General features: G+C 45.7%; 1 long non-coding RNA gene across 1 annotated transcript in view; it reads right to left on the bottom strand.

Moving 5' to 3' along the window:
• The window catches only part of LOC117802065, a 243,290-nt gene that overhangs the window by 95,490 nt on the left and 122,195 nt on the right, over window positions 1-25,605 (bottom strand). The window lies entirely within an intron of this gene.

The raw sequence follows: 25,605 nt of genomic DNA, 5'->3' as shown, positions 1-25,605 counted from the left end.
AGAATGATAATATTTGGCCCTGTTTGTACCAGTTGAAAACATTTTATGCAGATCAGCTGTAAGACTTCAATACCAATGGCATCATCTATCAAAGATGCGAACTATAACGCAGCTCCGCAAATCAGCCAGCATTTGAGATCTGGAAAGAACTTTGATTAAACAAAGGGAATGTCGCAGTGTTTGCCGATCCCCAGACCAAAATGCCATTATCTGGCTGAAAACTGTATTCAGCACAGCCCTGATGGCCACCCTCGGACGTGACCTTCCAGGGAAGCTATTCTGACTATGAACTTAAAGAGAGATCCACAGCTGTGACTAGTCATTTTCAGTTCTCATCGACTGTCAGGACCCCTGACAAAATTCGCAGAGATAGGAAGTGCAGGTGCCGCACAGACAAGACTTTCTCTTTGTGTACGAGCCCCCTTTCCAGCAGGCTGGGGGACCTCTTGCAGGGAAGGCACGGCAGTCGCAGAGCACCAGGATACAGCAATAACAATTTCCTCCAGGATTAAAGATTTCCTTGGCTGAGGTGAGGCCAGAGGTACATATATGCCCATGTGGGTGCAGATGTCGGAAAATCAGAGTCAACCAGGTAAAGCTGGTTTTTAAATGACTATAATTCACTAGTCCAGCTGCAAAATGAATCTAACAATGTGATTACACCACTCCAAAACAGCTGAGACCATTAAAGTTCAAATTGGCAGACTTGTACTTCTTACAGAGGAAAGGAAGGGAGCCAGGTTTTAAACAATTACAGTTTATCACTTTAAAAGGCGTGCAGGTTGCAGTGAAAGTACCTATGCGTGTTCTGGGAGAAACATCTCCCTTTGGTGTGTTCCCAAGCTCTCTACTCTCTTCAGAAGTTGATCACAGGAAGGCTGGAGTGGAGAGCAAATGGAAATCACTTTGCCCTTTGAAAAGTCAAACTCTCCTTTGCTGATCAAGGGAAAATCCCACTTTATTCCAGAAGCTAAAGATAAGAACACTGAAACTCAAGAGCAACTTCTTTCAATAGATCTAGGCCTCCCAAATATTGTACCTTTCAAATTTGCACAAAAAAAAGCCTTAGTTTCAGTTCTGAAAGCATGTGGGATCCCAAACTGTTAACCGTCTGCAGCCAGTAGGAAAAGAGAGAAAACATGTGTGTATACATAGATACACCCATGTATGCATGTGCGCGCACACACACACACAGTATTAAACTCATGAATAAAATTTTATTTTGGAGAGAGAGAGCGTGCACGTGCACACAAGTGGGGAGAGGGGCAGAGAGAGAGAGAATCTTGAGCAAAGTCTCCGCTGAGCATGGAGCCAGATGCAGAGCTCCATCTCCTGACCCTGAGATCACGACCTGAGCCAAAATCAAGAGCCGGATGCTTCACCCACTAATCCACCCTGGCACCCCATGAATAATCTTTTTCAATAGTAGTGCTTTTCCTTTTTCTTGTGAACATATTCTCATAGAGGCCCAGTGCTCTGGAGATTGACACTGACGCTGACCAGAAGAGAAGAGCAAGGTAAATGAGCAGGTGAGGAGGAGACTTCAGTTCCTCCTAACTAGAATTCAACCAGAGCATATAATAAGCATTTGGATATTTTCACATATGAGCAAGGGCTGGATATGGAAAAAAAAAAAGTGCTGAAAATGTGTAGGAAATTCAAGGAGGATATTTGTGGATCCTAATTTCCAAAGAAACGGTCCTACAAAACATCTCTTCATTCAGACATTAGGACGCTCCTGGTTGACACCACGCACGGGGACCCTTAGCCACCTTGAGGGAGCCCCAGCCTTCCAAAGAGCACCAGGCCTACCCGTCAGGGGCACTGGGTCAAGGCAGGGAGTCGGGTTGGTGCCTGAAAGGTACACTGGAGAGAGCAGCATGCATGGGAGCCCACTGCCCCCCGGCCATCCCAGGAATAGCTGTGCTCGGACATATTTTATAGAACAGGTTTGCCAGGGGCATACATTCAGAAAAAAAAAAAAAAAAGAGTTTCACGGTTTACCTGGGGGGGCCGGGGCGGGGGGAGTCTGGCATCTACCAGGCTGGGTGATTTTGCAAGCATTCAAGCTTAAATCACTCTTGCTCGTTTTATCTTTGTGTTTCCTCCAATACTCTTTAGGCCTTCTTAGAGCATCTTAGTTTAAAAAAAAAAAAAAAAGAGGGTGTTCTAACTCCATTAGTCACAAAGGATGGGATTTTTAAAAGCACCTTAATATCCCTTGAGAGGCAAACTCCAAGCTGGTGTTGAGTGCTGTCATCCAGAACAGCTACTGCTGTGGCACCACAATATTCTGGAACCTTCTGAACTATGTCAGCACTTGGGTGGAAGATACATTTGTCACGTTCTAGGGTCTCCTTTCCTAGCTGCACTTGCTGGAAATTTCTAGAATGCATCATTTTTTTTAATAACCAAATTTTACCATTTCTCCCCCGACTTACATATCTTATTAGTAATTCTGACAAACTGTACATTTATACAGTTCCTCCACAGCATATGGAATATATTTACAGGTTTTCTCTCATTTAACCATCAATCTTATGAAAGGAAGTACCAACCACATCTACCATTCCTTCTCCAAAATTATCTCCTTAAGTATGAAAAAAATAAATCAGAGAAAAGAAAAAATACTGGAACAGATATTAGACTTTTTCCCATTGCAAATTATCTTTCCTAGCCGGCTGTCTGGGAACTGCTCCAGGCTGACCTGGGGTTCTCTTTGATAACAGGGTGTTTCTAAGCAACACGGCTGGGCAAGCGCACGTGCACAAGCGGTCAGCCACTGCTGTGACTTCCACCAGCACGTTTCTTTAATCGGACATGCATCTAACTTGATGCTGGTCTTAACTGACACCAACTATCACAGCAGACTTTTCAAAGGCGCAACCAACAAAGACGCAAATTCAGAATGCTTCCTCATACAAATGGCTGACCTGACACTGTGATAACAAACTCTCCAGATTTCCCTTTAAGCAGAGGAGTAGCTAAGTGGTCAAGCACTCAAAGCTGGTTTTCAAAAGTGCTTCCTCCCCAAGCCGCTGCCCAAACGTGACATGGTAGTGATTCACAGGGTTCTTTCTCTGAGACTCCTTCCTGAAAGCCTGAAACTTCTCACCATGGAGGTGTGGGGGGTTTCTGCTCAACAGCTACTGTTTCTGGGCAAAGCTCATGGCTGATCAATGTAAAACATGGCTCCCAGCAGCCCACCCTCTACCCAGAGCAAGGCTCTGGGTCCACAGTCCTAGCACCATATTTAATATCACTGTGACCCACTGGTAATAATGGTGGTTCTTATTTTGATGGCATTTACTGAATACATACTCTGTGCCAAGCAATGTAGGACTTGTGTCTTTTAATGCCCACAGCAGTTATAAGCCTCGAGACAGGTTTGAGACAGATATTAATTAGCATCCCTATTTTAAATACAAGCTAAATGAAGAGTGAAGTAACTAAGTATTTTGACCAAGGTCCTATAGTAAGTTGTTAGAACCTGGGTTCAAATTCAGACCTATGTTACTCCAGACCACTATGTTCTACTCTGGCCTCCCCAGACTCTTGGATGCTCATGATGGGGCTCAGTTTGCACTGATATCTAAACCCTGAATCCCACGATCCTACCGTAGTGATTTGCAAATGGTAAACCAAGACCTACGGGTGAACAGAAGTAAACTTAGTAGTTTGCAACTAGATTTTCTCTTTTAATAAATAGAATAGTATAGAAAATATATGAGTGTGCCATCCATGGCATTGGTTCCCAACCAGAGGTGTTTCCTACCCCAGGGGAGCACAGGCAATGTGTGCAGACATTGTTGTTGGCTGTCGTAACTGAGAGGGGAGGCGCTACCGGCATCCAGTAGATAGAGGCCAGGGATGCTGCCAAACAAACATCCCCCAGTGCACAGGACGGCCCCACGGTAAGAGAATTGTCCAGCCTAATGCCAGCAGTGCTGATGGAGAGACCCTGAGCTATTGTAAGGGTAAGTACAAACATCCCCCAGTGCACAGGACGGCCCCACGGTAAGAGAATTGTCCAGCCTAATGCCAACATGCTGATGGAGAGACCCTGAGCTATTGTAAGGGTAAGTACTGTCTTATCAAACTTTTGTCCTGTCATTGTGTGTGAGTGTATGTGTGCATGCGTGTATGAGTGTACTCATGTGAGTACATGTGTGTGCAGGTATGAGTGCACGTGTGTATGCATGTGTGAGTGTACACAAACTGCTTTTTTAAAAGATTTTATTTATTTGAGAAAGAAAGCAAGAGGAGAGAGAGGGAGCACAGAGAGAGGGGGAGAACCAGACTCCCCGCTGAGCAGGAGCAGGACTTGATCCTAGGACCCTGAGATTATGACCTGAGCCGAAGGCAGCCGCTTAACCACCTGAGCCACCCAGGCACCCCTCATATATTGGGTTTGAACGGGAAATTAAAAATGAATTCTTTGTGATGAACCCTAAAGGTTTGCCAAATACTATCTTTGAAACACCCACAGATGCTCATCTCTGTTGGCAGAACAAAGCTTGAGATGGCCACAGGTGGGAGGAAGGACAGGCTCTGCAAACTGTCTGGGTTTGCATCCCTAGATGAGGTGGGGCAGGCCACCTATCCTGATACCTGTGGTTCTTCATCTCTAGAACCATTTCATAATAGGACCTCCTCATGGGGCTGCTGGTGAGGACGGAATGAGGCGACACTTATACATGTGCCCAGGGCTTCGATCAGCGTCCTCACAGACAGTAAGTGCCTCATAAATGCTAGCTACTACTGTGAACATCTTTTTGACCCTGGACCTGCAGATCAAAGCTGCTCAGAGGCAGGAGTCTGCAGCCTACAAGGGGAAGGGCTAGAACCCTGGAGTCAGAATAACCTGGTCTCAAACACTGCCACTGACCCCTTCTTTCTTTATAAGTTTGGTCAGGTAACTTCATCTGCAGTTTATTAGTTTATTCAGTAATGAATTAGCCGTAAAAATGCCTAAACTCCAGTGGTTTTAGGGATTATGTGAAATAAGTCATATGATAAGTAACACACACGCACACACACACAAATTCAATAATACTAATCCCCAGCCCCTTATTTGAGTAATAAGTACCTAACAAAGTAGTTGCCACCTAGCAGGTGTTTAAGAAGTAGATACATCATCTAAAACTTCTCAATTGCGAATATATCGTTTCTATCATAACATGTAAATTACCATTATAAATGAGGGATGAAGAGGCACAGAAAGGATAGAAGGACATGAAGAAGAGGCCCCCCTTTCTTGTGTGTGCCCCACGCTTTTTCATGTGCAGGGATAGCAAATTCCAGTTCCTAATGCACTTCTCCACATTCAACTTATTTATCTTCTCCACAAACCAGTGTGGAAGGCAGGTGGGAGTACTGTTGTTTCTTCACAGATGAAGAAACAGAGGCGAACCAGGTAGGGAAGAAGGACAGAAGGCGCCTGGAGCCAGAAGCAGGGACCCCGACCAGGCCTGGGGCCACCCTTGCCTCTCACCCGATGAGCCTTGAGGGCCTCAGTCATAAATTAAAGGAACAGACTAAACTGTGTCCAAGTTCCCTCTGAGTTTTTAGAATCATTATAGGGGCGCCTGGGTGGCACAGCGGTTAAGCGTCTGCCTTTGGCTCAGGGCGTGATCCCGGCGTTATGGGATCGAGCCCCACATCAGGCTCCTCTGCTGTGAGCCTGCTTCTTCCTCTCCTACTCCCCCTGCTTGTGTTCCCTCTCTCGCTGGCTGTCTCTATCTCTGTCAAATAAATAAATAAAATCTTAAAAAATAATAATAAATAAAATAAAATCATTATAATCAATGAAAATCTGAGACTTTTCCCAAGAGAGGAGCTGGTGAATGGCAGAACCAGACCCAGAATTCTGGCCGGCGGCTAAAGCTGCGCTCCTCCCTCAACGCCCACGATGCCCCACTCAACAAAAGGGCGCTTGCCAAACACTACAGTAAGACCCAGGCAAATTTTCACCCTTAAAAAAGATGACTCTGAAGAGAGGGATGCGCAGCAGCATCAACAAAAACCCGCTGAGTGTTTCCTGATTCACAGATTGAAGCTTTTGGCCAAGGACCACACTTGACCCAACACATTTTGTAAGAACCAAATTATAACTTAATTGGCGAGTTCTTATCCGTGTCATTTTACAAAAGCACATTCTTAATTTTTGAGAGAGCAGCTGACTTCATAATTACAATACTGATAAGACTTAAAACAACTGAATTTTGAAATTTTGTCCCATGTATTGCCTGTGGTTTCAATGATGCCTTGCCTTCTCACACAGCACACGCCGAAACTGCACAAGGCCTGACACTTTCCTATGAGGAAACTCCCTCAAGCCCCTTCTGGAGAAACTCCCCAGCATGAAATAGCTGGCTTGGGAGATTTCAACCAATCTGACAAATCAGCAAGAAGCACACAGACTCAATCCAATTTCAGTAGCACTGGTCATCACTCCCGTACTTAAAGTCTTGAGATGCCCCTAACAATACAGTGTAAGGACTTGGCCTGCAGACACCTCCCGGTCCCAGTTCCCAGGCCACATGCTCTGGGACCCCCTACTCTAACACGCCATGCTCTCTCACATCCCTCTGCTTTCGCAGACAGCATCCCTTCTGCCTGGAATGTGCTTCCGCCTTCTCTGCGTGTGAACGCCTTAGCCCCCCCACCTTCAAAAGGTTCTTCTCCAGCTAAATAGCTCCTCAGCCACATCCCCCTAATCAACGTGGTGGCTCACAGCAACCTTTAGTATCTTTCCTGAAAGAGCCCCCCTGCCTTGTGACTTTCCATGCACAAGTCTGTCTTCTTCACGGAGCTGGGACCTCCAAGAGGCTAGGGACTGTCTGTTCTGCTCAACACTCTGGTCCCAGGACGTAGCTTCACTGTACTTTAGTTACTTGCTCCACACTGTCTTCTCTGCTAATCGGGAGATACATAAAGGCCAGCGTTAGATCTACTGTGTTTTCTTGCAGGACACAGAGTCAGTGGCTAATAAATACCAACTTTATGAATTAACTATGAGTTTCTAGAGAGCAAAAAGTGTCTCAATTACCTGCCAGCACTTAGCACAATGCCTATCCCATAACAGGTACCTGTAAATGTCTGAAGTGACAAAAGGAAGAAGGCTAAGCCCTGTTATATTCCTGGCTCATTGCTGGCTGGACTTTGTCTACCATGGCCACATCTGGCCTTTTAAGGACTCCTCATTAAATAATTAATCAAGGCTTGTCAGTGGCCTGGGAGCTCAACAAACCAGTCAGCTTGGCCTGATTTATGCTCTAGTCTCTTAAGAATTTTCTTCTGTGCAAACATCACATGTCACAAGGGTGAACCTCAGGGACTGATGGCCTGGCCTTCTAAAACACTTTCAAGGCATTTGCCTGGGATAATATAATTTTTCCATATTAATTTTGACACTTGTACAATTAAAACACTACCCGCCCCGCAAGAAATGAAAAGCATCTGAGACAGGTCGGGTTGTCTCTGTCTTTCCTGTGTCAAACCTATCAGACTGGCATCTTTAAAAATTGACTATCAGTTGTGACTTCTGCCTGTACTTTCCTCTTTTAAACTTTAACCAGTGGAGAGGCCTTGTATTAACATTTGTGCATCAGCCCTTCTCAAACTGCAGTCTTGGGACACATGTTCTCAAGGTGATCCTGAAAAGGAGGAGCTCCTAGGTCAAATACATCTGGAGGTTTGCAGGCTCTTCAGGGCCTGGCAGCACCGTTGCCTGCTTACCTTTGCTTTGCCCGGCATTTCCCAGACTCACTGGATGCAGAGCTGCAGAACGCACTTGGAACAACCATGTTCCAGGAGAGAGGTCAGCAGGACTCTCAGACTTCGCCAGCCACACAGGGCAATGTCTCACTGCCTTCTCTTGTCTGGCTTTACCCTTTTAAGGAAATTTTTTACAACGCTTTAAAAATGTTAAAGCCATCTTAGTTCATGGCTCATACAAAAACAGGCCAAGGGCTGGATTTGGCCACAGGCAGCATTTCGCCTATCTTGCTCTAGAATATTTTCCCCTGACAACCAGCTGTCGGGTGAACTTGAGTCCAGTCGCTTTTAAGAACACCAAGTTTGAATTACCCTTGACAATCCTTACTTCTTTCCTTTTGGAAGTCATTGGAAATTGTTAGTTCTCATAAAAGCATTTCCCGGGCAGTCCCAGGACAAAAGCAAATAATAAGTATTATTATAAGACTCCAAATAGTGTTTGGATCCGCTCTCCATGTCCAGTGCCATCATATGCACCACACATGGGTCATCGCAACCCTGCAGGGCACAGGCTGGCGAACGTGGTATGCAGATCCCCTCTCTGTCCACACACTGCACATTCTGTGCCCCTGCGCAATCCTAATGACCAGAAGGCTAAGGAGCTGTAGACCATGGCCGATTCCACCCAATTTCCCAGGGACCCTAGTGTACAGAGCAGAGAGCCACACACCGGGGCCACCTGCTCAAAGCACCATCCCTGGCCGCTGACCAGCTGCTCACGCCAGGCCTGGCTAGGGTTTTTTCCCACAGAACCGTGTCCAATCAAGTGCTCTGGAATCAAAAACACCTGGGTTCAAATCTTGTTTCTATCATAACACTGTTTGTGTGATCTTGAACATGTTACTAAATCTATTTAAACCTCAGTTTCTTGACCCAAAGTGGTGCCACTGCCTCCCCTGATGTATTGTCGGGAGGGGCCGGTGAGGCCAGGTGGGAAAGGTGTGTACCACCTGGACGAAGAAAGAGCACAAGAGCAACTGCTCGCCCCCCTCCTCGACAGCCCTCTCTGAAACACCTCTTTGCTGCCAAGGACGTGAAGCGGAGGGAAACAAGGCCCCTGGCCTGCCCCACCCTCCCAGGCAGCTGCATTTACAACTGAGACGGCAAACAATGCACATGCAAAGCTGGGGAGCACGGGGCTGGGGGGGGGAATGATTAATTCTAGCCCAGGAGCTGGGAAAGACTTCACAGAGACCTTTGAGCTAGAATCCTAAGGGAGAAAATAAGATCTGACCAGCTGGAGAGTGGAGTCAAATCAGTCTTGGGCAGGAGAGGGCAGTGGGAGCAAAGACAGCACTGGCTCAGAGAAGCCAGCACTTGCTGGCAGGACACGGGAGGTGAGAGAGGAAGTGCATTCCCCATCAGGCTCCAGTGGGGTCTTATCTGAAGAAGATAACCCAAGAAGTTTTCCCAGGTTTCTTCCTAAGAGACATGGCTGCTGCCTGACCTAGGATGCAGCTAAGACCCATTCATCCTTCTCTATTCCCTCCTCTTCCACCAGCCACAGGCCTCTTCCTTGTCCCCACAATGGAGCCAGACAGTGAAGCCCATTCTGCCCAAAGGGCCTGCCAATTGTGTCCGAGGTCTGCCTCCACTTTAGAACATAACCCCAGGACAGGTCACGACTCTCTGACCTCCGTGTCCCACGTGTCTAGGACACTCGCCTTGTACAGCATGCCTTGATGCTGAGCTTCAAACTTGTTTACTGAAAATAAATCCAACTGGAGCGCCTAAGTGGCTCAGTCAGTTAAGTGTCCAACTCTTGATTTTAGCTCAGGTCGTGATCTCAGGGTAGTGAGATTGAGCCCCATGTCGGGTTCAGTGTGGGACGTGGAGCCTGCTTAAGATTCTCTCTCCCCCTCTCCCTCTGCCCCTTTCACCCCACCCCCCCTTCCTCTCTATAAGTAAATAAATCAATTAATCTAATTACAGGTTAAGACCCTTACAGCAGAATACTTTGGATTTTCCCATCGTAGACATCTTAGAGCCTTCTTCTGCTGAATTCTGCATTCCTGAAATGTATTAAGAACATTTTCTTTTTTAAAGATTTTATCTATTTATTTGTCAGAGAGAGCGCAAAAGCAGGAGGAGTAGCAGGCAGAGGGAGAAGCAGACTCCCCAGTGAGCAAGGAGCCCGATGGGGGACTCACAGAACCCTGGGATCATGACCTGAGCTGAAGACAGACAGAGGCTTAACTGACTGAGCCACTCAGGTGCCCCTTAAGAACATTTTCTGTCTAACACTCCTCTAGGCTATTTCATAAATTAATTAATTAATTACTTAATTTTATTTAAAGCTCGAGGTAACCTTCATTCTCATTCTACACATGAGAAAAAATCAAGTTTAGATTGATATGCCCAATGACAGGCAGCTAGCTCAGGGAAGAACGAGTGATATCCTAGCAACTTTTGATTGGACCAACATTTACTTTACTCTAACACATATAACTGAGAATTTGAATTCCAAAGCACCAAAGCAAGTATGAATTCAGACTTTTTTCCCCTATTTTCCCATCCACAGGTTGGTCTATTTCTGTCCCTCACCTCAGATGCACACATGTACAGACACACAGACACACACACAGGACTCAAAATAGTAAAGATATGTCCAATTAAGATGGGTTCCTTTTGTTATGAGGAAGCAGAAGGAAAGAGAAGATAATATGCCAGGGTTTGTCCTCTGTCACCGACACAGAGGAATAGACCTATCCGTGCTAATAATGCCTAATGCAGTCCATTTCCTGCTTCTAAAGGCACCAGGGAGAAAACAGGCTCCCCCAGGCCTGGTGCTCTCATTTCTCTTCCCAACCTTCAAAGCGTCTGTCATTCCTAATGCTCTCCCGGAACTGCTGTGTCCTTACATGTTTTCCAAATACAGAACCTGTACAGAATCGTGACACCTCAAGTCCATCCGTACCAGCCACCCTTTAATGTCCCGAACTGCCCACTAGGGGAGAGAGCAGGGGGCCAATTCGTAATTCTTGGTTTTGTGCAATCATCGCTCCCCTGAAATTCTTTGTGCCAACTCTTCAAGAACCCTACCCTAGCCTGAACTGAGAGAGTGAAGGCCACTGGCTCGCTCTCGAAGACAAGGGTATCTGTGGGATGAGGGGACGCAGGGCACAGGTTATTAATAGCACCACTCCGTGGTGCCCTACATCGTAATAAATGCCCGTCATTCGTTTACCCCTACCAGACAGTAACCGACGCTCAAATAAATGAAGTTGGCGCCTGCAAGATTTATGATACACTTCTGTGCTTACCACTGTTTAATCAGGAAGTTAACATATTACGGTGTAAAATCCTTTACAAGCATGTACAAACAGAGAGCCGCCATTAGCGCTCTGCCAGGCCTGGGGGTCAAACAGCCCCAGCAACTCACGAAATACAGCAAGGAGTGCGCAGAAGAAGCCTCTTGCAGGCTGGCAGACAGCGTTAGCAATCAGCATTGAGGTTAATTTTTTTTTTCCTTTTTATGTTTTTTTTTCCTTCCTGAGCGTTTTTCCCTTTGTGTTTTTTTTTTCTTTTTAAGGTTCTCATTTTTGAAGAGGCAAGGTGATAAGCAAGGACCCGTGACCCTGTCTCTAGGCCACCCTCCCCCACCCCACCACCGAGAGTCACAGAGAAGGTAAATTAGGGTCAGGAGAGGTGGTGGAGGCTGGTCTCGGAGTCTAAAGTGTTTGGACAAGGCCAGCAAGCATGTGGGGGAATCAGCATGAGGCATCACACCTGGAGGAGGAGACCCGGGACTCCAGCCCCAGTGCCATAAGCCCGGCTCCACGAAGTCTAGCCAACATCTGGAGTGGATATCAAGAGACACAGGCGGCCCTTGCTGGCGCGCCGCTCTACCTTTGTACTTTTTGTTGCAAATTGAAAAGCAAAACAGACATCAAGGATGTATTTATATAACTGTCTTCAAGTTGCATTTTCTACTCCCATCTGCTGCACATGATAAGTTTCAAGTGTTTTCTAATAAAAAAAATTAAAAAAAAAAAAAAACTGGGAGGGCGGGGGGAGGGGAAAGGAGGACTGGGTGTGCACGTGTGTGTGCCTGAAGGCTGCTCCTTATTTGGTGTGGAGACGATCTTTTTCAGGCTTCATTTAAAAGGAGAAGTTAAAACATGCAGTGTCGAAGGTATCACTGTTTTAAGATGTTCTGATACCTTCCATGTCACACGTATTCACGAATTTACATTAAATCACTTTAAAGAAAAAAAGACTCTATTTCCTAAATCCTTACGCTCATTGCTTGGGTGGAGAATACTGGGGGGGAAGAAGCACATATTTTTGTTGTTAAATCTTTGGAGGAAAGAGAAATGTGGAGGCGTGAGATGGTGGGGCAAGATATTTAGGGAAAAAAATACAGCATCAGATAGAAATACATCAGGCAGATCCAAGATAATTTGGGTTTGTCTACGTTTAGGTAAATATGTGAATCCAGATGTGACTGTTGATTATTCATGAACAAAGCTGGAGCCCCTGTCAGCCAAGTTTAGTGTAGAGCTGGACAGCTCAGTTACCAGCCAGGACTGAACCCAGCCTTTCTTTTATTTTTCCACCAATGGGAAATGGGAGGAAAGAGCTAGATAGAGGGATTCTGTAACTCTTCTTGTACCACTGGACCATGTTTACACATGAAAAGCAGAGTAGTGAAACAGAAGGCAACAACACTGGTAATTTAGGATTTACTGAAACAAACACACCAAAAAAGGGTGGGGGGCAAAGTAAGGTGCTCTCCGTGTCTCAATCAGCCAGACATTTTTCTCAGTCTGTCACTCTGAAGAGGCAAATATTGTTAGTGGAAAGGCAGAATGTCCGGCTATCCATTGTGCCCCAATCCCTCTTCTTCTGGGGATTTTCTCTACATCCACATCAAGATGAGCACCTGCTGATCAGGAGTGCCCCACAACAGCCCTGGACAAAAAGCCCACTGTGAAATGTCCGGTGTGTACTTCCAGTAGGGACTTCATAAATGACGGACATTTTCACTTGTCTGTCACCTGGTCACACGTGCATGTTGCACGTGGCCTCTGATCCCCTGCTGACGCATGGCCGATGTGCCAGGCCGGGCCTTCACACTCTCCCGAGGCCTCAGACTCAGAGTCCCTCCCATCGATGCTCTGCCTACGTGCACTACCAAGCAATGAGACTTGTCACATCATGCTAAATTTATTTGTTATGTTGGCTTCACCCGGATCAGCCCCCACGTTAGCAGGGAGAAAGACCTTAACAGGATTTGCTGAATGCCTACTATGCACCTCATTCTTTGTCATGAGTTTTACATCTGACTGGGCTACATTTCTCTCCTACTGGGAATATGCGAGGGACTCCTGGGCATGCTCTCTTACTGTACTTTCTTTTCTTTTTTTCAATTTAAATTCGATTAATCAACATATATCATTTGTTTCAGAGGTAGAGGTCAGTGATTCATCAGTCTTATACAACACCCAGTGCTCATTACATCACGTGCCCTCCCTAATGCCCATGGCCCAATTACCCCATCCACCTACCTCCCTCCCCTCCAGCAACCCTGTTTGTTTCCTATGAGAAAGAGTCTCTTGGGGCGCCTGGGTGGCTCAGTTGGTTGGGCGGCTGCCTTCGGCTCAGGTCAGAATCTTGGGGTCCTGGGACTGGGCCCCGCTTCTGGCTCTCCATCAGGCAGCGGTGAGTCTGCTTCTCCCTCACCCTCTGTGATCTCTCTCGCTTTCTCTCTCACATAAATACATAAAATCTTTAAAAAAAAAAAAAAAAGTTTCTCATGGTTTGCCTCCTTCTCTGGTTTTGTCTTGTTTCATTTACTCCTCTCTTCCCCTATAATTCTCTGTTTTGTTTCTTAAATTCCACTTACTGTGCTTTCTCCTCTGCATTTCTTCATTTCCGTGTGTAAACTTGGGCATAAAACCTTCCTGCAAGGCTGAAGATGACAGGCGCAATGATGACAACAATTTGCAAGGTCACTGTTAGTCCTCACTGCTGACGACACCAAGCTGTGCACTTGCCACAGGTATTTAGACTGAGAAACTGCTGTCAGGCCACACAGGACATTTTGCCAAAATGATGCGTGCTCACACTAAAATTATATGGCTACATTTCTTTGAGATGGCATAGAATTCTATTTCCACTCTTTTCATTACAAAGTGAAAAGAAAAGCCCAAAGTCAAAAAATCGGACTTGATATTTCCCTTTCCCACGAAGGTAAAAACCAACAGCATAAAGAAGTGGCTGGGTTTACAGGGTCGGTTAATGCCCTGTGTCTCTGAAGCCTTGCCCCTGTACACTGTCCTCCACAGGCACAGAGCCCAGCTCAGCTGGACAGACGCCTGTGGCAGAGAGACCACAGGGCCCCTCTCAGTTCTGTCCCCGGCCACGAAACAGAATCCAGCAGAGACTCTGTGTTCATTTCCTTGAGTTTTCCTTTTCCAAACAGAACGAAGCTTCATGGTAACAAGGGAGAATGAGCTCTGCGTTCCCAGTGTGGGCAATGAAAGCAGACCCCACACTAACCCCTCCTGACCATGCATGTTGTGCCTCGGTTTTCTCCTCTGAAAAATGGGGATGAGAATGGCACTGCCTTCCTGGGTTTATGGTGAGGATTTAAGGGGACAGGACACATGAGGCACCTGGGACAGCGCCTGACACTCAGGGGTTATTCAGGACATGTGAACTCACAGGATGATGGTTACCTTTAGCATCTCAGGGGCCTCTGGTGGGAAGTAGAGCCAGGAGCTAGCTATGACCTGAGGGCTGACTGCTAGAATGCTGGCGGAATGCTCGCCCACTGCTCGCCCCAGAAGCAAACACGAGGCAAAATCTAACCCCACCCATAACTACAGTGATTTTCCGCTGAGTCTATACATCATTATAAAAGCTACTTTTGTTTTAGCAGATCAAAAATAGTTAATGTTGGAGAAACAGATAAAAACAACGCCTATGACTCTGAAATCTAAAAAGAAGTAAGTCTCGGGGCGCCTGGGTGGCACAGCGGTTAAGCGTCTGCCTTCGGCTCAGGGTGATCCCGGCGTTATGGGATCGAGCCCCACATCAGGCTCCTCTGCTATGAGCCTGCTTCTTCCTCTCCCACTCCCCCTGCTTGTGCTCCCTCTCTCACTGGCTGTCTCTATCTCTGTCGAATAAATAAATAAAATCTTTAAAAAAAAAATTTAAAAAAAATAAAAATAAAAAGAACTAAGTCTCTGTATTTATAAGAAGCATGTATATGTATTTACAGTAAAATAAAAATATTTTAAATATATGCATATTTATGTACACACATACAGAGCATTTTTAATTTTTACCTTTTTGGTCCCCGGTCTATCATATTTTCTGGTGCCCTGTTAGTTGGGGGAAGGGTTACAATTACATCAAAGTTTATAACTTAAATCATTTTCCCCAAGGTTCAGCAAACACATTGCTATTTGGCCACAAACTCCGGTTGTTTTTCACTGACAAAATTTCCAGCTTTGCTCAATTTCCAAAAGAATGTTGTGAAGCATTTGGACTCTTACTTAAACCATGTTTGTCCAAAGAGGTCAGTATGAAGCCTGAAAAGATTTCTGATCCAGCAAAGAGCAGTCATGTCTTCAGTCATTCTGAGATAGTCATGGAAAATTATAACACAGATGTTAATATTGGATCTTTCTTCTGGCACCTAATGCCCACGAAGCAACAGAACAAAACCAGAACAAGAAAGTAAAAAATAAAAAGGCTCACATGGTCAAAGAGGAAAGAAGGCAGACTTATCGCCGTGCCGCTAAGCTGTGGCAGCAGGGAAGTCAGGGCATGCAGGGTGTAGGTCTGAGGCTGTACTCTGCCTTCTCTCAGCTATGTGACAGTGAGAAAGTTACTTGACTACTCTCTGCCTCTGTCTCTTCATCTGTAAAGTGGGAATAAAAATACTAACTGTTGGGGTGCCTGGGGTGCTCAGTCGGTTAAGCATCTACCTTCAGCTCAGGTCATGATCCCAGGGTCCTGGGGTCGAGCCCCACATTGGGCTCCCTGTTCAGCGTGGAGCCTGTTTCTCCCTCTGCCCCTCCCCCTCCTTCTGTGTGCGCTCTCTCTCTCTGTCTCTCTGTGTCAAATAAATAAGTAAAATCTTTTAAAAAAATAGTAACTGTTTTAGAATCTTGTTCTAAGGATTAAATGAGTTAATGTATATTAAATACTTAGTGCACGGCTTGGTATAAAATGTGTTTAATGTGTTTAATACGTTTTGCAAATAAAATAAGGACTGAAAGGGATTGTTTCCAGCTCTCACCACGTTAAGATGCAGAAGCTAACAGCACTATAACAACAGCCCCAGCAGGGGCTGGGGAAAGGCGTGAGCGGTGACGACTCAGCAGGGACAGCTATCTGTTTGGGGTGTGCAGAATGTCTTGGAACTAGACAGAGGTGGTGTTCTTACAGCGTTGTGAATGTTCTAAATGCCACTTTAAAATGGTCAATAGCTAATTTTATGTTACATTACAGAGGAAGCCCTATACTCAAGGATGACCCTAAAAAGGCCTAAAAGTCAAAGCCAGTGGCCTGGACTCTATGGGTTATTTCTTGGGGCCTCTGCCAGCCTAGAGCTGACAGGGAGCCTTGCCAGGCCAATTCAATGCTTTTTTGCTGCAACTTGCTTGGGTCCCCTCAGAAACATAAAATATTGAGTCTAGAGAAAAGACACTCACAGATCTGGCCTCTCTGCCTTTCTAGGACCCAGGACAAAGGGTTATTTCCTTAACATCCTTCAGAGGTATAAGAACAGAATTCCTAAAGGTCCTTTCCTCTAAGGAAGGGGTTCTTCATATTCAAATTAAGTAATTTAGAGTTCCTGGTGCTGTTGGTAAAAGAACAGCCATCACCCACTTAGGCTCAGAGAAGCAGTGGAGGCCCCCCCACCTCCAACCAACCAGGCCACTTTTTTTCAAAGGGAGAAGGGGCAGCAGCAGATCCCGGCACATGTGCAGATAACAGGGCTGCTCCCAGGGCTTGGGAATGAGGCACAGATCCAACAGGCAACCAGGGAAAGCTTGCAAGTGCACTTTATGGCTCAGAGTCCCTAGCAACACCTTCAGACAGCATGTGCCTTTCAGCTGACTTTCCAGAACCCCACCCTCAAGCCACTGGGCCTGCTCAGCTCTGGTCCCCACCACAATGCTGGGCTGGGGCAAGTATGCTCCGGCTGAGCTACCAGGCCAAGCAGCAAAGGAAGCCAGCAGACATCGCCACACACTTAGGGACAGTCACGAAAGCATCCTTCTATCATTTTTAAGCTTCATTCAGAGGTGCTCCCTTTATTTTGGTGCTATTCCCCAAAATCATCTTCGTTGTTAACACATTCACTCATTCAGTAAACATTTGCCGAGGACCATCTTCGCATCAGGCACTTGTGTGCTAGGAGTTAGAACATAAAAATGATTTGAAAGTGGTCATTACCAGTTTGGAGGGGAGGAGCTGCATAAAAAAGTGTATTTATAGTACAGTGTGGTAAGTGTGATGACAGAGCTTCCACAGGCCACAGACGATGGTTCTCCCAACTCCGTTGGGGCAATGGGATCAGGAAAAGTGGGCTCCGCACGATCCTGAGATTTGGGAGAAGGAAAATAAACAGGAAAGGTGTTTCCTAAAGTGATTCCCAACAGAGGTGAACCACAATATTGTATGAATTGGAAAGGATATGTTTTAGAAGATTTAAATTATTTTTTCATTGCTGAATTTTAAGAATCTTTTAAATGGGCTTATATCACTCATGGAAAAGAAAATAAGGAGGAAGTGAAAGAGGGCAGAGGAGGAGAGAGGGAGACTAACGGTGACTCTTCACACATCTCAGGCACAGGGCACAGCACACGGAGAGGCACAGGAGTGACCTTGCTCTGAGTACAAGTGACCTGTGCAGGGATAGGAAATTAACTGTAGGAATCCAAGCAGTTTCAGGCCAGTTAATAACTAAGACATTGAGACTGTGTGTGTGTGTGTGTGTGTGTGTGTGTGTGTAAATGGAATTGACTTGGACTCACATGGTGGAGTCCTTTCAAAACATGTCTTCTCAGCCTATTTTATACAAGGTTCTAGAAAGTATGTTCTCCAAAGCAGCAGTCACCAGAGTAATAAGGAGCCTAAAATGAAGCCACAGTAAGATGACTGAGGGAACTGATGTGTTTTGGATACAGAAGAGAACACCTACAGGAGGCATGCTGCTGACCGCTGACCTCTACCAAAAAAGTGCCAAATAAATATTTCACCCCAACAGTGAGAGTAGATCATGACAGCAAATGCCTCTTGGGAGGCTCAGCTATGTGTCCATCCGAAGGTGACTGAAGAGAGTAGGGCCCATCCACCACCCACCACAGAAGGGAGATGTACCCTATGCAAAACTGAATCCATCTCTAAGACCACCTTTACTTCTCAGTGCTGTGATTCCCACTCATCTAACAGGAAATTCTACAGCCTCAAATTTCACCATAAGTAAAAGACTAGAGCCAAAAACACTGTTTTCAGATGATAGTGGCTGCTTCCTTCTGAAGGGGAGTCTCGGGAAGCCATCGATGGGGATGGCGTCATCGGCGCTGGAAGGCAGTCCACGATGAAAGGGATGCCTGCAGACGCTTTATTCAAATTCCGTGAAGGTTGAGAAACTTTTAAAATATGTTGGTTGGGTTGAGAATCTGTCTTCTCCCCCCACTTCAAATTTTCAACTGATCCATAGCCCGAACAGAAATCTTACTCCAGCTGCCCATATATCTCTCTGATAAAATTTCCTGCCTCTGTCAAAATGCCCTACAGACCAGACCATGGAAAAAGTTCTCGCTTCAGAAGAACAATTGTCTGCTGCAGAAATAAAGTAATGCCATTCCTATGAAATCTATAAACTCAAAACAGGGACACAGAACTAGTGGTTGCCAATAACTTTAACTTCATTTATCTATATTTGGCAAAAATTGTGCTGCAGCTGGAGATGAAATGCTGAGCAAATCACTACAGAGACGTGAGATCCAAACAGCAATTACTAAGCTGTGCTGCCTCGTGTAAGATTTCACTTTTGTTTATTATATTTAAAGCAACGCTCTAACTCCGTACAGTACAGACGGCATTGTCTCAAGCAATAGCTGCTCATGGGGGCATCTCCACCTCTCCACCTCGCAGGAAGGTGCTCTAAGGGAGGCGGAAGGTCTCTCTTGTGGCCACGTGAGCACAGCCGAGATGGCAGCCCTGCCACCAAATGCACCTCTCTTTTGTTCATAATTGGAAGAAACTATTCTCGTGTTAACTCAAACTTGGCTTATCACATACTGTGCACAACTCTGATGATGCCTCTTTTTTTATCACTGCAGATATTGATAATTATAATTGGCAGGCTGAGGAAGAAGGATATAAATATCTCATCAGCTGCCACAGAGCAGAGAAGTAGGGGGTGGGGGGGAGGTGGCAACCTACACGTCGGAAAGGGGCTGACGGGGGAAGATGGATCCTCACAGCCATTGTCTACCAGCCAACATCTGGTTCTTATAGTGGGTGATGATTTTCATAGAATCACAGAAATTAGAGATAGAAAAGACCTATTAGGTCATCTAGCACAGCTCCCTGCCAGTGTAGAATTGTTCTCTGCAAGAAAGACTACCTCTTTGTTCCCATAAAAAGCTCTGATACTTGCGAATGGCTTCCCAACAGAGGGTGGCTTTAAGTGGACTCCAGAAGTAAAGGAGTTGAAAAATTATTAAAAACCTAACTCTGTGCAACAATAGCCTTTTATGTGTTTATAAGACATGGCAAGATGGAATGTTAGCGATTTACAGAACCTCAGACAAATTCCACTAGGATTGTTCCAACTCGATTAAGAGGAAACTTGATTTTTTTTTCAAAAAAAAAAAAAAAGGAATAAAGAGCTGGCCAGGCAGTTATTGAAGTTACTCTTTAATCCAGTCCTAAAATTATTTCCAAAAGTTGGACTCTCTGAAATTAAACATACTTTTTTTTTAGTGAACATTATTTAATTTTCTCATGTAATGACATCCTTCCTAATCTTCTGACTTATCAATAAATTAACCTCTATTCTTGAAGCAAATATCCCACCTGATGTGTCTAATATGACTTTTTCTCTCTAAAATGTTACTAATAAAGATTTGCCTGGTCTTCCCCCTTATCTGTCTTGGTTTATTAACACCACTGGGAAACACACTGGACTTTGTGTTGATTTGATTTTTAATTCTGATTTGTGCTCTTTACTATGGTGGACCTCCACCTTGAGAAAACCTCCAATTCTTGGAACACAACCTAAGCTTTCTACTCAGTAGGAGCCAGACCTTATTTTGCTATCACTTACATTAGGCTTCTCTTACATTAGGCAATAACTTCCAGACATGTTCATGATAGTTTTCTCACCAGATATGACACAATAAACACCAACTCAAAAAGTGGGATTTGGGGCGCCTGGGTGGCTCAGTCATTGGGCGTCTGCCTTTGGCTCAGGGCATGATCCCAGAGTCCTGGGATCAAGCCCCACGTCAGGCTCCTCCGCTGGGAGCCTGCTTCTCCCTCTCCCACTCCGCCTGCTGTGTACCCTCTCTCGCTGGCTGTCTCTCTCTGTCAAATAAATAAATAAAATCTTTTAAAAAAAAAAGTGGGATTTAGCCTCTGGAGGGATGCAGTTCAAAATGGTGAGCAAAAGAAAATGTTCCCTGAATCAAGTCAGAAACACTAGCTAGCTGGAATGAGAATTATTAATTTCACTTCTTTCATCCATTGACTACCATCATCCCACACTAAGTGACTGAGTCACACCAGCACCCGAAGTATTTTATGACACAAGTGAAGCATTTCTTTGCAGTTTACCAAAGGAACAGCTTCCTTCATACAATTAAGCGATCTTTGGTTTGAGGGCATGACGATAAACCAAGAATTTTTGGTACTGTTACTTATTGTTATTACCACCATCAAAAAGAATTTAATTGGAATCTATTTTCTATGTGACAAACAAAGGCAGTTAAATGGTCATAGCTATTCTACAGTAAACAATCCTCAAGCACTTACTATACACAGAGCACTGTGCTGGAACAGGGCATAGAAAGTTGAGTATGACACAGCCTCAGTCTGTGGGAAAATCATGATATGATGAGAGACACAGAGACAAGCGCCTGCTCAGGATCCAGTGTGACAAGAAAGGCAAATACAAAGCAAGAAGGAAGAACAGAGGAAGAAGCAGGTAGCTTAGCCTTGCCTTCCAGAAATCCACACACTAGCGACGGCAACAGTGATGTGCATGTATGGACAAACAGCCTACAGAATGATACAGAATATGTAGTCTGCGGTAGCCTTCAACTAGTAATTCCATAAACAAAACCCAGAGGGGCAGGCTGTAGATCAGAAACACATTCCTGTTTCGCCTTAAAGCAGGAGTGATCTTAAATCAGGGCACTAACCAGAAACCCAGAGACCCAAGTTCCGTCTGCTCTATCACGCACCACCTGAGTCACCTTGCACAGGTCACTCATGTATTCACTCGTTATATTTTTTTAATATACACTTTATTTTGTAGATCAGTTTTCCATCACAGCAAAATTGAGAGGAGGGCCCAGAGATTTCCCATATGCCTTCTGCCCTACACACACACACAGCCTGCCCCCCATCAACATCCCCACCAGGGCAGCATCTTTGTTTCATCAATGAACACGTGTTTCTTCTGGCAATCATCCATGGCAGTCACTCAGTGTATCTAAGCACCGGTTTCTACAACACGGAGGCAGAAGTGTCTACTCTGTTGTGAGGGCCTGTTCTGGAAAATGCCCACTAAATACTGGGAGGTGACACTGCCCTGATCCAGCTGCACTCCCGTTGACCCTACAGGTTACGAGTGGGTGAGCAGTGCCATCCACGACCAAGGGGCAGATGCCAGAAAACTCACCCATAATGGAACCAGACCAACAATCTTTATCTTACCAGCAGCATTCTCTAAATAACAGAGAAGACCAACCACAAACAAGTGACTAGACCATATCTGAAGACATGCAAATCCTCTGGAATCGTTCTGTTTCTTACACTATAAAGAGTTGGGTGGCCTCTACCTGACAAGCCATGCCACTTGGAAACTTGGGGCAACTTATGTAACATCTCAAGGCCTTAGTGTCTTCATCTCTATAATGTGCTAGATGAATAGTGGGTATCCAAGGATCCTTTTAGATCTGAAATTCTTTGATTACATTTCTGTCAACAATCACTAAACACTGATTGATTGGATTGAATGAGCTGAAAAGCAGAGATTTACAGTTTAATTCATTTCTATAAAAGTGAACTGCACGCAGAGCACCATGCTGGGTGCTAGAGGAGCTGTGAGAGAGAGCAGGGTGATGCTTTTGTCTCAGAAGAACCGGAATTCCTACTCTGGATGGTGGCACAAATTATCTTAAAATTCAGCAAAGGATGTGGGCTAGAGCAAAAGTAGTTCTTCAGCAACTGCGCCACTATGTTCTCAGAATGGACGTGAATCACACGTCACTGCACGTGGGTTTGTCCCAGAGGGGCTTTGCGGAGGCTGAGCAGCTCTAGTACCCCCGCTCCCAGGACACGGAGACCTTCCGCAGCCACCCAAACATCCCAGCGCTTCCTCTATGCCAAGCATGGCCTGGATCAGGCTCTGCCTCTTTCTGGGAGGCTTTCTTCCACCTCTTCTCCTTGAACCACCATTTACCCACAGAATATCAAACGCCTTCCTTGCTTCGGTCAGCTGAGTCATTCCCTCCTCTGTGCACCCATTTCCCTGGCACTGATCTCCACTCCAGCAAGGCTGGCACTGGAATTGCTGTTCAAGTAGGCATATCCCTCCCTGGGCTCTGGGTTTTCCAATGATGGGAGCTGCCTTTCTAATGAACCTCCACCCGTGACAATCTTACTGTCAGTGGGTGCATATACCTGCTAGGGGAACTTCTGCTCTTGACCTGAACCATGGCCTAGTGTTCCAGATTCATTTGTAGCTTTCTTTGCCTTTTGTAACCCTAGTACTGAAAAGGAATCAGTTCCCCAGTACAAAAGCCAGTCTCACATTTGGGAGGCTGACCTGACATAACGTTAAACTCACCCCTTCTTATGACACTAGAAGGACCTAAATAAAGGCACTAACCTTGAACAGCAGGTCAAGGTGTCTGAGAGTCAACACACAATTAGGACACCTCCTTTTCTCTTTTTCTCCTCCATGTATTTCAAGTGCCAGAATGCATGCCTGTTCTCCCACTGGACTGTCCTGTTCCCAAGGGCAAGGCCTCATGTCCTGCCCAATGCCTCCCCCTTGCAGCGTGTGCATGCAGATCGCATCAGTCAGTACTGGATTTTATGTAACATGCTGACCTCTTCCTCTGTGCCAGGCAACACTCTGTGAGCTTCGTGTGTAATAATACATTTAATCCTCCAAACAACCACCTAATGAGGAAGTACAGGGGTACAGTAGTCAGGCTTCTCCAGAGAAACAGAACCAACAGATATGTGTATATATAATAATATCCCACGATATATCAGAGAGAGGTGTATTTTAAGGAACTGACTAATGTAATTATAGGGGCTGGCAAGTCCAAAATCTGTGGGGTAGTTCAGCAGGCTGGAGACTCAGGGAGCAGTTGATATTGCAGGTTGAGTCTGAAGGCCGTCTGATGGCAGAATTCCCTCTTGCCCAGGGGAGATCAGTCTTTCTATCAATGCCCCCCACATCAGAGTCATTTGCTTCACTCAAAGTCTATGGAGTGAAACATCAATCTCATCTAGAAAAGACCTCCAGTATCTGGGCATCAGGGCAGAGCCAAGCTAACACCCAAAATTAATCTGCACAGGAAGGTACCAGCATTACCTCCACTTTCTGGAAGAGAAAAGGAAAATACAGATTGTTTTAGTAACGAGTCCCAAGTCACATGGGGACATGGAGCACAACTGGGATTTGAACCAGACAGTTGTCCCAAGAGCTTATCATCTTAAGCCCTGAACTATGTCACTTTCCTATGAATCACAGCATGGTCTTCAGTATCTTGCCACGAGGCTATATATATAAAGGAACACATGGAAGCAAACAACCCCTTTCTGATACCGTCAAAGGGATACTGCCCTAAGTCAATGTAGCATTGACCCAGAAACACAATTCCAGAACAGGATCCAAGAGGATGACTGCATGCTTAGTTCAGTCACATGAATCCAAACCCAACAACCCGAATCAAGTCAGTGGGCCCTGGATGCCAGGCGGAAAAGGCACTGTCCCTGGAGGCTCGTGGTTCATCTGCATGTTTTTGCTTTTGTCTTTGTTTTTGGTGAGTGTGTGTGTGTGCGTGCGTGTGTGTGTGTATGTCCACATACAAGCACACCTGCCTATGCATGACTCTGAAGAAATCTGCTGTGGATTCCCCAGGGACACCGATGACAGATTTCTCTAGTTCATAATCTATGACCACTTTCTGCTGAATCCTAAGAGTCCTGCACTTGTCCCAAACCTCCAAAATAGTGTCAATTTACTGCAATGGTTAAAAGCAAGGGCCCTGGATTTAAAAAAAAAAAAAAAACTGGGCAAGAATCCCACCTCTGTCACTTATTAGCTAAATACCGTCGGACAAGTTACTTAATCTATCCAAGCTCTGGTCCAATCTATACGATGGGTTCATCAGGACGCCCACCTGGGAGGTCACTGAGGGGACTCAGAAGCAACGATGCATGTAAGGAACACGGTCCAGTGCCTGGCACAGGGACATATGCTTAATGGGAGGTAGCCATTATATTGTAGGATGATTAATGCTTTATCCTCAAATTTCCTCACTAAAAATCTTTTAATAGGTTGGGGCGCCTGGGTGGCACAGCGGTTAAGCGTCTGCCTTCGGCTCAGGGCATGATCCCGGCGTTCTGGGATCGAGCCCCACATCAGGCTCCTCTGCTGTGAGCCTGCTTCTTCCTCTCCCACTCCCCCTGCTTGTGTTCCCTCTCGCTGGCTGTCTCTATCTCTGTCAAATAAATAAATAAAATCTTTTAAAAAATAAATAAAAATCTTTTAATAGGTAAAAAAAAAGTGCCTAACAAAGCAATCTCCCCATTAAGACTTTCCATATGCCTGTGGGCTGCAAAAGAGCAGAATGATCCCAAGGTCCCTGCAGCCAAGAACCTGTCTAGATGGGTCTTCCCTCCGCCGACCTCACCCCAAGCCACTGGTGGAGGTGAAGTGCTTCCCGTCCTGTGTCAACGCCGCGGTCGTTCCCCTGCAGTGGTGTGTCCGTGCAGTACAGACATGCAGCCCCAGCCAGCCTCTCCACCCCCAGCCCTGCAGCAGGGAGCCTGCGCAGTGTTGTTACTATTGCTGTCGTCCTGGCAGAAACGACTGGACCCCACTTGCCCCACGTGTGCTCTAGGAGGAAAATATTGTAAGTGCTCCTCCACAGGGCACTAACTTTACTCAGTCTCTGCAGGAGATTAAGTGACTCTGTCTTCATGGCTCTGACATCATCTCAAATGTATGAACACTGGCGCGGGATTTAATAAATCTCAGCCATCATCCATTCTCAACTCTTGCTTGGGTTGCAGTTCCTCTGTTTAACAGAAAACAGTCATGGACCAGATGAAAGCAATTTTCCCACATGGCACCCGCATTTTATTTTCCAGTCTCTCAGAAAAAGACCTCACCTTTCACCTTGCAGCTCTCAGGAGCATGGGGAAAGCTGCCATCTATGTGAACCTCACAGGAAATGATGCACATTCCCCAAATTCTTTGCAGGACAAATGGGCCTCCCTGTTTCTGCCCCACACTGTGCAAACCCAGGAAATGCTGAGTGGCAGGGAGGGAGGGCAGAGACTTCAATGTGTGTCTCTATTACTGGGAACTAGACACCTTTTTTT

The sequence above is a fragment of the Ailuropoda melanoleuca genome, chromosome 4, assembly GCF_002007445.2.
Source record: "Ailuropoda melanoleuca isolate Jingjing chromosome 4, ASM200744v2, whole genome shotgun sequence".
Classification (NCBI taxonomy): domain Eukaryota; kingdom Metazoa; phylum Chordata; class Mammalia; order Carnivora; family Ursidae; genus Ailuropoda; species Ailuropoda melanoleuca.
Note: the sequence above shows the minus strand (reverse complement) of the source record. Positions and strands in the feature narration are given on the sequence as shown.